Source organism: Theropithecus gelada, chromosome 7b, assembly GCF_003255815.1.
Source record: "Theropithecus gelada isolate Dixy chromosome 7b, Tgel_1.0, whole genome shotgun sequence".
Lineage (NCBI taxonomy): Eukaryota > Metazoa > Chordata > Mammalia > Primates > Cercopithecidae > Theropithecus > Theropithecus gelada.
In genome coordinates, this window is record NC_037675.1 from 36,416,747 (window position 1) to 36,426,650 (window position 9,904).

The 9,904-nt window shown below is 50.1% G+C and overlaps 1 pseudogene; it reads right to left on the reverse strand.

The window, feature by feature from the left end:
• Positions 1–1,274: 1,274 nt before the first annotated feature.
• On the reverse strand, positions 1,275–2,223 carry LOC112629213 (annotated as a pseudogene).
• Between the last annotated feature and the right edge of the window lie 7,681 nt (positions 2,224–9,904).

Here is a 9,904-nt window from a genome sequence, read left to right on the forward strand (position 1 = left end):
ACAGGGCTCACAGATTCGTTCAATCAAGTATGACATTTACATAGCACGAGGAACGCTGGACACCCTGCCCTAATCTTATTATGTAAATGAACTCTCCTGTTGACCAGCGCCGTTGTCTGCTCCTTACTGTACACCTGGCTGATAAAGAGAAGGGAAGATGGAGCCGCCATCTTGAACATGACTGGCACAATTGCTGGCATCTATGTCCCTGCAGCTAGATTTTACAGGCTGCTCTTTGTTAGAAAGGAAAATAATTTGGCGCTGCTTTTCATTAAAAGGAAAACTTTACCGAGGACTTCCCTACCCTCACTATCTGCCTAAGTAATTTCTTCTTAACTCCTGCATCACTTTGAAATGGGGAGACGGAGATGGATAAAAGTATAAATGAAATAAAATTGCTCTGAGGATACAGGAAAAAAACAAACCAAAGTGCTCTCCCTATTTTCTTACTAAACAACACAGATACTTCAGTGACCAGATGTGTGGGGGTATCTCCCCATACACCAAGCAAGTAGCAGAATTCAGCTCGATTCTGACACTGTCTACCTGGGAAACAGCCTCAGATCCCACTGGTTGGGGGCTTGGTCCTATAAGACTTCAGACGCCAATCGCAAGGCCCAGGTTGTTTTGCTTGTGCTTCTGACGGACAGCTGTAAATCTGGGTTCCCAAGACCCTCTCCTTGAGTTCAATTAATTTGCTAGAGTGGCTCACAGAACTCAGATACTTATATTATCGGTTTATGATAAAGGATATTACAAAGGAAACAGATAAGGAGATGTACAGGGCCAGGCATGTGGAAAGGGGCGTGGAGTTTCCATGCCCTCCCCCGCACATCAACCTCCAGAAACCTCCATGTGTTCAGCTACTTGGAGGCTCCCTGAATCCCATCTTTTTGGTTTGTATGGAAGTGTCATTACGTAGGCAATGATTGATTAAACCATGGCTATTGGTGATCCACTTGACCTTCAGCCCCTCTCCCTTCCCTGGAGGTTAGGCAGGGGTGGGACTGAAAGTCCAACCCTCTGATCCTTCCTTGGTCTTTCCAGTGACTGGCAAGCTGCTAGGGGTGGCCAACCAGCAGTTAACTCATTAGTATACGAAAACGGCATGTTACTTTAGAGATTCTAGGATTTCAGGAGTTGTATGCCAGGAAACCAGATGAAGACCAAAGATGAATATACATTTTTGTTCAAAAAAAAAAAAAAAAAAAGAAGTAAGCCTTTATTTCCTTGTTTCGCAAATAAAGCTGGCTGAGTTGGTTGCTTTTTGGTGGTTAGTCAAAGAGACCAAATCCCATATCCTCGTCCAACTCCTCCAACTCCTCGTCTTCAAACTTATTCGGGGCTGCCGCAGCAGCAGAAGCAGCCGTGGCGGTAGTGGCCACAGGGGCAGTAGCCACAAAGGCAGATGGATCAGCCAAGAAGGTCATGATCTTTTCAGCAGGTGGGAAGGTATAATCAGTCTCCACAGACAGAGCCAGGCCTCCTTTGTACCCACTGATGATAGAATGGGGTACTGATGTAACAGGTGAGTAGCCAGTCTGCTGACACACTGGCAACATTGCAGACACCCTCCAGGAAGCCAGAATACAGAGTTTCTTCTGTGATGTCAAGCACTTCAGGGTTGTAGATGCTACCATTGTTGAACACCTGCTGGATGACCAGCCCAAAGGAGAAGGAAGAGATGTTCAGCACGTTCAGCAGTGTGGCTTCGCTGGCTCCCACTCTGTCTCCAGTCTTGATCAGCTGCACATCACTCAGGATTTCAGTGGTGCCCCTGGAGATTTTAGTGGTAATGCCTAAAGCCTGGAAAAAGGAAATCTTCTCGGGCCCCAGACCAGTGTTCTGGGCTGGTACAGTGACTTCACATGGGCCAATGGCACCAGCACGGGCGGCAGCTGGCACCTTATTGGCCAGCAGCAGGTCCCTGATCTCAGTGAGGTACTCTTTGGTGAACGCAAAGCCCACATTCCCCTGGAGAGGAGGCAACAGTTTCTCCAGAGCTGGGCTGTTTTCGAGGTGTCCTTGGGTGGCCTTGCGCATCATGGTGTTCCTGCCCGTCGGCACCATGGCCTTCCCTTGGAGGGAAGAGTGGATCTACTGTGTCAGCTTGGAGCCCACAGTGTCTGCTCCCATGATGAAACATTTTGGATAATTATCCAAAAGCTGGATGATCTTAAGGAAGTAGTTGGACTTCCAGGTTGCCCTGTCTTCCCTGGGCATCACGGCAGTGGGTCAGGGATTGTTGTGCAGGGTTTAAACATCATGTCGCTTCCACAAGGACGCCTGGTGAGAGAAGGCCCAAATATATATTTTCACAATATCACGATTGCCTGTGAGCTGATAACAAAGCTGGAGATGGTGTCTATTTTAATATTGTGTCTACATTTGTGTATATTTGAACTTCTAAATAATACTTTTTAAAAATGCCATAGAAGCCAACCACCCAGCAATAACCACTGTTGACATCTTGGGACATTTGTCACTCAAATTTGTCATCTGGACCCATTTCCTATGTTTAGGGGATGCACTGACTTGAAGCACAAATACAAGACACTCACTTTCCCAGCCTGCCTTGTGTGGCATCTGACGGAGGCTGCCCCGACCTTGAATCAGAGGCAACAATGGGAAAACCTGTATGCATTCTGGGCACAGCATGAGGGGTTGCGGGAGGTAGGCTGCAGGAGTGAGCTCAGCGGATCTCTCTTGCTCTCCAGGTCACCTGGAGATTCTTAAGGCTCCCCGAGATCCTTTTCACAAATCTTTCTTTTTTTTTTTTTTTTTTTTTGTTGTTGTTGTTGTTGAGATGGAGTCTCATGCACAATCTCGGCTCACTGCAACCTCAACCTCCTGGGTTCAAGTGATTCTCCTGCCTCAGCCTCCCTCCTGAGTAACTGGGGTTACAGGTGCCCGTCACCACACCAGATAGTTTTTTGTATTTTTAGTAGAGACGAGGTTTTGCCATGTTGGCCAGGATGATCTTGAACTCCTGACCTTAAGTGATCCACCCACCTCGGTCCCCCAAAGTCCTGGGATTACAGGCATGAGCCACCATGCTTGACCCACAAATCTCCTTTCTGTCCAAGGTATCCAGCATTAGTTTCTTTGGCTTATAACCAAGAATCTTGGTGGGGAGAACACGTTGGTGTGGTTTTGAGTTTATTGGTAGGATTGCACTATTCTTTTATTTATTTATTTATTATTTTTTTGAAAAGGAGTCTCGCTCGGTTACCCAAGCTGCAGTGCAGTGGCACGATCTCAGCTATACTGTAATTTCTGCCTCCGGGGTTCAAACCATTCTCCTGCCTCAGCCTCCCAAGTAGCTGGACTACAGGCGTGCACCACCATGCTGGGCTAATTTTTGTATTTTTGGTAGAGACGGGGTTTCACTGTGTTGGCCAGGCTGGTCTCAAACTCCTGACCTCAGGTGATCCACCCGCCTTGGCCTCCCAAAGTGCTGGGATTACAGGGGTGAGCCACCAGGCCCAGCCAGGATTGCACCGTTCCAACGGTGTCGAGCTTTCCCCTTCTGCTGAATAGCAAAGCACAAGGAGGGGCATTTGAGGGTATGCAGCCTTCCTCCCTCCCTCATTCTCTTCCAGCTAGTGCTACCACTGGAGGAGGCTCTCTCCTTCCCCGCCTTTCCCACCAGTGGTAGAAGAAAAGGAAAGTGTTTATAATAAAAGCCCACTTTCTGCATTACAGAGGCAGGATGTGGAGGGCTGAGGGCCCAAGGTTCTGCCTGATTTGCTGCCCCCCTCACAAAGGGCTCCAGGCAAGGCCCCAGGAGGGAGTGTTCATCTCTCTCTTTAACCAGCTCCAGCTTCCCTACTGAGTCGTATCCCCGTTACCGTCAGCAATCTGCCACCTGGCCCACTACTGACCACAGGAGCAGAGGCTTCTCTCACCTTCCATGACTTGAGGGGACTCCCAGAGGTCCAGGGCCTTCCAGGCTTGCACCTGGGGTGGGCCCATGACAGCCCTCAGTTTCATGCCTCCGCCTGGTGGGTCATGCCCCCCCCCAGTCTCAAGCAGCTCCTGTGGGTCACGGCTGCGCTAAGCAGGTATTGGAGGCTGGGAAGGGCCTGGTGAAGGGGGCTCCCTCGTGGCAAGGGACAAGTTCAGGGAAGGTCAGGAGGGAAAACTAGATGTTCCAGTTTATCCTTAGAGTATCTGGTTCCTCAGGTCCTGGCTACCCTATGAGTAGGGGAACAGGAAGTGCTGCCTTGCAGGGAACAACGTGCCTACAGGGAGGGCTGTCAGAGCTCTTCACATTAGTGATAATTAATCATCCTAATCAAAGCTGTCACCTACTGAGTGCCTACTATGTATCAGGCACTTTGCCAGAGCTTTACAGACATCATGAGTGATAACTAAGCCTCACAGCCACTCTGCAAGGCAGCTGCACTCACCCTGCTTTAGAGATGAGGAATGGAGTCTCAGAGAGGTTAAGCCACTAATCCAGGGTTACATGGTGTAGAGAGTAGGGCCTCCAGTGGGAGCCAGGTTGGTCTGAACCTCAAATGGAGAATGACTGATTGCTCTGAAAGCTGTCTCTGAGAGCCACCCGGGGTGGTCCTGGTTGTTGGCCTTCCCAGGACCCGGCCTTCCCACGTCAGACAGGCCTTGCAGGCGTCTTCATTCTATACCCATCTCCACCCCAGTGGGTCAGCTGGAAATAGGCTCAAAACTTAATCAATTACCTCAGCCATGGCTTTCCTGCAGCCTCTGAGGAGGCAGAGTTTTTTTCTCCTTTGCTGGTCGGTTTCTGCTGTCAAAAACCATCCCAGGGCTGGGTGCAGTGGCTTACGCCTGTATCCCAGCACATTGGGAGGCCAAAGCAGGAGGATCACTTGAGGTCAGGAGTTCGAGACCAGCCTGGCCAACATGGTGAAACCCCACTTCTACTAAAAAAAAAATTAGCTACGCGTGTTGGTGCATGCCTGTAATCCCAGCTACTCAGGAGGCTGAGGCAGGAGGATCACTTGAAACTGAGAGGTGGAGGTTGCAGTGAGCCAAGATTGTGCCACTGCACTCCAGCCTGGGCAACAGAGAGACTCTTTCTCAAAAAAAAAAAAAAAAAAAAAAAAAAAAAAAAAAAATTAGCTAGGCTTGGTGACATGCACCTAGAATCCCATGCATTTAGGAGGCTGAGGTGGGAGGATCATTTAAGCCCAGGAGACTGAGGCTGCAGTCAGCCATGATCATGCCACTGCACTCCAGCCTAGGTGACAGCGTGAGACCTTGTCTCCAAAAAGAAAAAAATACTCTCCTGGGATAGTGTCCTGAGCTGGGACCAGAGCTGGCTGGAGCCTCTTTGCTAGCAGCAAGGAGGCCTTTCCTCTACTAAAGCCTAGTGGGCCAAGACTGCATCCAAGGCTACTGCAATGAACTGAATGTTAGCGTCCCTTCAAAATCACTATGTTGAGATCTTAATCTCCAAGGTGATGGTGTCAGGTGGGGCCTTGGGAAGTGATTAGGTCATAAGGATGGAGCCCTCATGAATGGGATTAGCGCCCTTATGGAAGAGGCCCCAGCAAGCTAGCTGGCCCTTTCCACCACGTACAGACACAGCAAGAAGGCATCATTTATCAAACACAAAGCTGGCCCTCTCCAGACAGAACCTGCTAGCATCTTGATCTTGGACTTCGCAACCTGTGACAAAATAAATTTTTTTTTTCACCCTGTCGCCCAGCCTGGAGTGCAATGGCATGATCTTGCTCACTGCAACCTCCACCTCCCACGTTCAAGTGATTCTCCTGCTTTCGCCTCCTCACTAGTTGGGATTGTAGGTGTGTGCCACCATGCCCGGCACATTTTTTGTATTTTTAGTAGAGACGGGGTTTCACCATGTCAGCCAGGCTGATCTCGAACTATTGACGTTGTGATCTGCCCGCCTCAGCCTCCCAAAGTGCTAGGATTACAACTGCAAGCCACCACGCCAAGCCAGAAAAATAAATTTCTATTGTTCATTAGCAACCCAGTCTATGGAATTCGGCTGTAGTAGCCTGAACAGTCTAAGACAGCTGTGCTCATGCTGTTTCCTATGGACTTACAGCATCTGTCACTTTTCACACACTCCTATCGTGTCCCAGAATTGGTGGGTTCTTGGTCTCACTGACTTCAAGAATGAAGCTGCGGACCCTCGCGGTGAGTGTTACACTTCTTAAAGATAGTGGGTCTGGAGTTTGTTCCTTCAGACATTCAGATGTTTCTGGACCTTAGTGTGTCCAGAGTTTGTTCCTTCAGACATTCACATGTGTCTGGAGCTTGTTCCTTCCAGTGAGTTTGTGGCCTCGCTGTCAGGAGCGAAACTACAGACCTTCCCGGTGAGTACCATAGCTCTTTAAGGCAGCGCATCTGGAGTTGTTCGTTCTTCCTGGTGCATTCGTGGTCTCACTGGCTTCAAAAGTTGAGCTGCAGACCTTTGCCAGTGAGTGCTATAGCTCATAAAAGCAGCGTAAACCCAACGAGCAACAACATATTGCACAGAACAAAACCACCAAGCTTCTACAACATTCAAGGATACCCAACCACATTGCCCCTGGCTGCCGCTGGCAGCCTGCTTTTATTCCCTTATCTGGCCCCACCCATATCCTGCTGATTGGTCCATTTTACAGAGAGCTGATTGGTCCACTTTCCAGAGAGCTGATTGGTCCGTTTTGACACAGTGCTGATTGGTGCGTTTACAATCCTTGAGCTAGACACAAGAGTCACAGAGTGCTAGTCCTCCAAGTCTCCAGTAGGTTAGCTAGATACAGAGTACCAATTGGTGTATTTACAAACCTTGAGCTAGACACAAAGTACTGATTGGTGTATTTACAAACCCTGAGCTAGACACAAAGTACTGATTGGTGTATTTACAAACTCTGAGCTAGACACAGAGTGCTGATTGGTGTATTTACAATCCCTTAGCTAGACATAAAGGCTCTCCAAGTCCCCACTAGACTCAGGAGCCCAGGTGGCTTCACCTAGTGGATCCTGCACAGCTGCCTGCCAGTCCGGACCCACGCCTGCACTCCTCAGCCCTTCGGCTGTCCATGGGACTGGGTGCTACGGAGTAGGGGGTGGCCCCTGTTGGGGAGGCTCGGGCCGCGCGGGAGGCCACCGCCGGGGGAGGGGGGTCAGACATGGCGGGCTGCGGGTCCCGAGCCCTGCCCCGCGGGGAGGCCTTCGGTGAGAATTCGAGCACGGCACCGGCGAGCCGGCACTGCTGGGGGACTCAGAGCAACCTGTGCAGCAGCTGGCCCAGGTGCTAAGCCCCTTACTGCCCTGGACTTGTGGCGCTGCCAGGCTGTTCAGTGTGTGGGGCCCGCCGAGCCCACGCCCGTGCTCTCCGGAACTCACGCTGGCCCGCGGGCACAGCACGCAGCCCCGGTTCCGCCCGCGCATCTCCCTCCACACCTCCCCGCAAGCAGAGGGAGGAGGCTTCGGCCTCAGCCAGCCCAGAGAGGGGCTCCTATGGTGAGGTGGCGGCCTGAGGGGCTCCTCAAGCGCCGCCAGAGCGGACGGTGAGGCCGAGGAGGCGCTGAGAGTGAGGGCTGCTAGCACAATGTAGCCTCTCTCTATGAGGTATATTTTCAGTGTTTCCTATGAGAAAATTTTATACAATAGAAACAGTAGCAAATGACTTCTCAGAGTAAAGTAAGTTTATTTGGTGGCCAGGGCCATGTAAGATTAACACAAGCCACAGTGGAAAATGGCAGCTGTTGAGAAGCATTGAACATCTTCAGCAAAATGAGGAGGCCCACCCTGACCAGTCTGGGAACAAAGAGCTTTGGAGCCAAAGGGAGCAGGTTTGAGTCCCAGGATGGCCACTTTTCTTGATTTCATCCCCTCAGACAAATTACTAAGCCTCTTTGAACCTTGGTTTCCTCAATAATGCCCCCCGTGATGATCACATATGCCTGGCATATAGTCATTGTTTCATAAATGGCACCTACTACCATTATTGTTCACCCATAGCTGGATTACCTGGGTCCTCTGCATCACGCAATTAGTGTGATGGGATTGGAACTAAGGCTTGTCAGTGATAGGTGAGATTCTAAAACAGGTAAGGCTTGTTTTTTTGTTTTTTGAGACCGAGTCTCGCTCTGTCGCCCAGGCTGGAGTGCAGTGGTGTGATCTCAGCTGAGTACAACCTCCGCCTCTTGGGTTCAAGTGATTCTCCTGCCTCAGCCTTCCAAGTGGCTGGGACTACAGGCGCGTGCCACCACCACGCCCAGCTAATTTGTTGTATTTTTTAAGTAGAGATGGGGTTTCACCGCGTTAGGCAGGATGGTCTCGATCTCCTGACCTCGTGATCTGCCTGCCTCAGCCTCCCAAAGCGCTGGGATTACAGGTGTGAACCACTGAGCCTGGCCCAAGGCCTGTTTTTTAATGCACCCCTCCTCCATGCTCCCTGTCCTGTTTAGCAGACCCCCAACATTGTCATGAGTCCACTTCCTGAATTTTTAACCTTTTTAATTTATTGAAATATATTTGACCTGTGTCCTAGTCGTCAGGTCTTTAGACCTAATGACTAGTCAGATTGAGGCAGAAACTATCCCCTTCTACCCCCAAGTTTATTGTCTGCATTACCGTGACTTTTTTCTCCCACTGTCTTTGGTACAATAACTTTACTATTCCAAAAGACTCTTGCCCAGACAAATAACTTGATTGTTTATTACAGGAATTTCCCAAGAGGCCCATCAACTCTTTAATAGGTGAGTTTTATTTAATAGAAGCATCAACAGACATTTCACACCTAAGACATTTCAAACCCCTTGCCTAGCTGTTTCTACCAACCTGAAACTACTGTATCATGATCTCCCCCAATCCCAAGCAAGCCCCTGCGTTGAAAGGCCCTCCTTAAACCAATCTTGAAATTCTCAGTAAGATCCTAGCCTCTCCACTTCCCCTGGCAGCTGCGATGGAGGCTCTGTGCAAGGGCTATTCTCTCTCCTCCATAAGCAATGAACTCAGCTCTGCCTTCCACCATCTTCTCAGAACAGAAAATCTGGCGCCCTCCTTCCAGAAAGTCCTTTCGGTGTGACCGACCCAATCTGAGGAGCCGTGAAAGCCAGGAGGGGAGGCCCCAGGGCCAGGTTGGCTCTGGGTGTCCTTTCCATCCTTCCCTGCATGTGGAGCTGGTCCCACTGTGGGGACCATGGGTGGAGGGCCACGTGCACAAGAGTCCTTTGAGGACATCCTTGCTGCACACATTTCAAGCCTGGGAAGTTGTGCACACACAGACAGAGCTCTTCATGGTCTGTCTGCTGGGGGTACTGTTATTCCCGGTTCTAGCCTCTAAGAAATGAAAGCTTCCACTCCCGTTTGACTTGTAGATTGCAGGATATTTGTGTATCTAAAGCTTGAGTCTCTCTTTCAAACCAGAGGTTTACTCTATGTTTTGAGAAAAGAGTGATTGAATTTATGTACATGGAAGAGTCTATAGAGCCAGCTGCCCAGTAGCTAGGCAACATACAGAGGGCCACATGGCAAGGTCCTGCCTTGGGAAATTGCCTCTCAATGACGGAGGTGGGAAGGCCTACGAAGGAGAATGTTAAAAATCAACTTAAAACTGAGTTGGTACTAAAACACTTCACCTGAAGTTCATTCATTGATCCTTAAAAAGTTGCATTTGTGGCAGGGTGCAGTGGCTCAGGCCTGTAGCGTTTTGGGAGGCCGAAGCAGGCGGATCATGAGGTCAGGAAATCAAGACCATCCTGGCTAACACGGTGAAACCCCGTCTCTACTAAAAATACAAAAATTAGCCGGGCGCGGTGGCGGGCGCCTGTAGTCCCAGCTACCCGGGAGGCTGAGGCAGGAGAATGGCGTGAACCCAGGAGGCGGAGCTTGCAGTGAGTGGAGATCGCGCCACTGCACTCCAGCCTGGGCGACAGAGCGAGACTCCGTCTCAAAA